Below are 4732 nucleotides of genomic sequence, written 5' to 3'. Positions count from 1 at the left end.
ACAGGAGGGCGGTGCTCACTGCCCTGTAGAGTCAGTGTGAGTGAGATCAGATGAGTGACCCATCAGACGGTACAGATGCTCGCTAACAAGTCTGACAACCTGAACTAGATCCTGAGACCCACAGGGTAGGGGAGACAGCTGATTCCTGTAAGTTTCCCTTTGCTTCTCTCTCTCTCTCTCTCTCTCTCTCTCTCTCTCTCTCTCTCTCTCACACACACACACACACACACACACGTGTGCTATGGCACATGAGCATGCACGTACATTCTTGCAGCTATACACAAAACAAATGTAAAAAAGAATTGGAAAGGAGGTATGGTCGGTGCGAAGCCTGAGACCCTGCTCCATCATGCCGACAACGATGGTGGTCCCTCTGCGGAGCTCCTGGGGAGTGCCTGCTACAATATATTCATGCAGTATCACAATAATAGTATCAGGGTAAATAATATATAATGTAACCATGAGTTTCAGGGGCTCAGAGGATAGCTGAGAGGTGGAGCACTTGCCTAGCAGGTAAGGGACCTAGGGTTTGATTCCTAGCACTATTAAAAACCAAACATATCCTTGACTCTATAGAAGGAGGGGTGCAGGACCCCAGGGACACCAGGACCTGCAGGCACCCCAGTTCCTTATAGAAAATGCCATTGTGTTTGGCTGTAACCCACGCAGAGTACATCCTCCTGTATACATTAAACCGTCTCCAGGTTACCGACACCAGCACAATGTAAATGCGATGTAAATAATTGCCGAACTCCCTGCTTACGGTAAAATAGCAAGAAGAAAGTCTGTCCCTCTGCTACAAATGTGATTTGTTTATTGGATATTTTTGACCCCACGTTTGTTGACAGCCCAGGTGCAGAAGCCGTGGAAGAGGAGGGCTGATTGAACATGGTGAATACCTTCAGCACTAGGAGGGGCTGTCCTGAGCTCTCGGTCTACGTGAACTAACTGAAACTCAGGCCCTTAAGAGTGCACCGTTGAGGCATGGATGTGACAGCCCGTGATGCGAGGGCGCCTCTTGTGCATCCTCCTCTAAGCAGATCCCGGCTGGCCCCGTGTCCCCAGCACAAGCTCTAAACATGTCACAAGAAGGGCCCTGATGTTTGGGCCAGGAAGGAGGCTCCACAGACAAAGGTGACTGATTGCTATCAGGTCTGACAGCCTGCGTTTGATCCCGGGGATACCCATGGTGGAGGGAAAGGCAACTTCAGCAAGTTGTCCTCTGACCTCCACACAATTGCTATGGTGTAACTGTGCACGCGCGCGCGCGCACACACGCACATAAATAAATATGACTCTTTTTAAAAAGGTAAGATGTGGGTTGCATGCCTTTTCCAGCCAGCACTCAGGAGGCAGAGTAGGTGAACCTCTGTAAGTAACAGGCCAGCCAAGGCTACACAGTGAGACACTGTCTCAAAATCAATTAAAATTTGAAAGTAAAAACCAGTATAGCATTTATCCGTGTTATTTATGCTGTGCCTGGTGCTGCAGGCTTTCTGACCATCATTCATTTTCATAGGACTCACCCAGCTGGGTAATGTTGTGATGATGTTCTGTGATGATATAATATTGATGGAGTGACATCATACACAGACTATAATAGCATTAAATAGTGAACGATCTCACATCTAGAATGTCACAGCCATTTTATGGATAAAGAACGTGAAAGTTTAGAGACCGAGTTTCTAACTGGCCCCAGCAGCAGACAAAGGAATCCACACCCACTTCTGCATTCTGTCCAGTATGGCGGCCATCGGTGAGACGCAGCTATTGAACGTGTGCTGCGTGCCGGGCTCAGAGGAGATGTGTCTTGAATATCAAGTGCACGCTGGATTTCAAAGATTTAGTAAGAAAAAGAGACTGCAAATGGCCAGTGAGTTTTTTAAAATTGCATTTATCCTTTGCAAGGGGGAGATGCATAGGCCCTGACGCAGGTACGGAAGCGGGGGATAATCCGTGAGAGCTGATTTTTTTCCTTCCATCGTGTGGGGCCCAGGGATCGAACTCTGGTTGTCGGACTTAGTGGCAGGCCCCTTTTTTACCCACTGAGTCACCTCACTGGCCTTTGAGTTTTTAAAACCTGTTGGCAAAATGTTGAGATAATATTATGGCATAGTGGGTTAAATAAAATGTCTTATCAAAATTAATTTTGCCTGTTTCTTACTTTTCCCAACGGTGCTATTAGAAAAAAATTAATTTCCACTTGTGGTTTGTCTTCCATTTAATTTCTTTTCTATCCTTATTGTTTCGAGATGGGATCTTACATAGCCTAGGCTAATTTTGTTGTTGTTGTTTGATTTTTAACAACAGGTTTCCCTGTAGAGATCTGACTGCCCTGGAACTTCTTTGTAGACCAGATTAACCTCGAATTTATAGAGATCTGCCTGCCTCTGTCTCCCGAGTGCTGGAATTAAAGGTGTGTGCTCCAGTACTGCCTGGCTGCATGCAAGCCTAGGTTAATCCTGATGCCCCTGATCCTCCTGCTTCCACCTCTGAAGTGCTGGGATTATAGACATGGACCAAATGTCCAAGTCCTATTTATTCCCTCTCTCTCTCCCCAGCTCTTTTTGTTGTTGTTGATACTGTGATGGAAGATAGGGCCTCAAGCTAGGCAAGCGCTCTGAGCTACACCCTGGCCCTGCTGCCTGTCTAGACCAGGCTGCCTGCAGAACTTTCTAGGCTGATGAAATGATGGACTATACAGCTCTGGGAGATCACCTCCAAATCTGTGGCCATTGAGAGCTTGAAATACGTCTCATGTCATTGGATAAGTGCACTTTAAATGCTATTCTGCTGTAATTAATTTACATTGCAAGGTTAGTAGCCACATGTGGCCAGCGGCTACAAGATCTGGCAGCGCATTTCCAGACAATCATAATTCCCTGTCTAGAATTAGAGAGAGAGAGAGAGAGAGAGAGAGAGAGAGAGAGAGAGAGAGAGTATTCCTGGTGGTCTCTTGGAAGGATTATGGGTTTCTGTGGCTCTGTCCGCATTCTATCTGTGGACATGGAGACTCAGAGAAGAACAGAGATCGCCCTATGACAGTGGTAGAGGGAAGGTCACTCCCAGGGCAGCCTGATCTTTGGGAAGCCCCTGATGTGGTGACCTGTGTTTTTTCCTCGGGCCACCATTTCCCTGTTCTCTCACTTCAGCTCCTCATACCTGAATGAAGGCTTCCCCTCAAGGGGCCGCATCTTGTCTACTCTCCAGCACCTCCCAGGCCCCACACATTCTGCTCCCCTTTGCTCATGAACCTCTCTGATCCCTGGGGCCCTGTTCCACCCTCAATTCCTGCAGAGTATAAAAGCCCTGGCCTAGAGGTTGTTCATTTCCACAGCCCCTCAAGCCCCGTAGGCACTTTTGAACAGGCTGTGGATTTCCTGGTGGAAGCAATAGCAGAAGCCTTGGGCTTCCTGCCATCGTTCCAAGCTAATAATGGGCTGGGTTCCCACCCCAGCTCTGCCACCCACTGCCTGTGTGACTCTGGCCAAGGCTCTTCTCTCCGAGCCTTGACAGCTCCCTGTAAAATGGAGAGACAGACACTCTTCCATTTAGGATAGGAACCCATCCTGATCAGTCCGCCTGCAGATCTGCCCCATACTGAGAAAACACAATGAGTGGAAAAGGTGTTGGATCATCTTCCCAGCTCAGCACCCCAGCACAGCAAGACCCAGTGCCGCCAAGCATCAGTTTCTCCTGTAACTGCGCACCTAAATCTGGGGGAAAATCTCGATACAAAACCTGAAGTACTGCAGGGCAGGGTGACAAACACCTCTGAACCCAGCCAGCACTCAGGAGACTGAGGCAGGAGGGTTACCATGAGTCTGAGGCCAGTCTGAACTATAACGTGGAACAAAACAAATGGTTGGGAATGGTTGTTTATGTCTTTGAAATTCAGCACCCAGTAGACAGAACTCTGGGAGTTTGAGGCCAACCTGGTGTACCTAGTGGATCTAGGTCATCTGAGGCTAGGTGAGGCCGTCTTAAAACAGAACAAAGCAGTTTCTACCTTTTCCTTTCGCTGTATTGTAAAGCTGAAAAATCCTGTGTCTAGTAAATAAAATAATCACAAGTTGGGCTATTTGAGACCTATCTGTGATGATACCAAAGGATTATTTTTAAGTTTTCATTTGTGTGTGTGTGTGTGTGTGTGTGTGTGTGTGTACTACATACACGCAGTGCCCTCAGAAAGCCAGAAGAAGACATTGGATCCCCTGGAACTGGAGTTACAAGAGATTGTGAGCCACCCAGTGTGGATGCTAAGAATCAAACCTGAGTCCTCTGCTAGATCAGCAGGTGTTTTTAACTGCTGAGCCATCTCTCTAGCCCCACCAAAGGATTCTTATGAACATTAAGTAGAGAAAGATTGAAAATTTTTATTTATTTATTTATGTGGACTTTTTTGAAACAGGGTCTCTTTATTTAAAAAAAAAAACATTTATTTATTTATTTTTGGTTTAGCAAGACAGAGTTTCATTGCATAGTCCTGGATGTCCTGAAACCCACTATGTGGAAAAGGCTGGCCTCACAGACATCTATCTGCCTGCAAGTGCTGGAATTAAAAGTGTGCGCCACCAGCACCCAGCCAAGGTCTCTTTCTTGTGTAGCTCTGGCTGTCCTAGAACTCACTACAGAGACCAGGCTGGCCTTGAAATCATAGAGATGCACCTTCCTTTGCCTCCTAAGTATTGGGATTAAAGGTGTGCACTATTATGCCTACTGGAAAAGTTTT

This window comes from Alexandromys fortis, unplaced genomic scaffold (assembly GCF_014885135.2).
Source record: "Alexandromys fortis isolate MF-2015 unplaced genomic scaffold, M_Fortis_MF-2015_v1.1 scaffold_26, whole genome shotgun sequence".
Taxonomy (NCBI): domain Eukaryota; kingdom Metazoa; phylum Chordata; class Mammalia; order Rodentia; family Cricetidae; genus Alexandromys; species Alexandromys fortis.
This window is presented reverse-complemented; position numbering follows the sequence as displayed.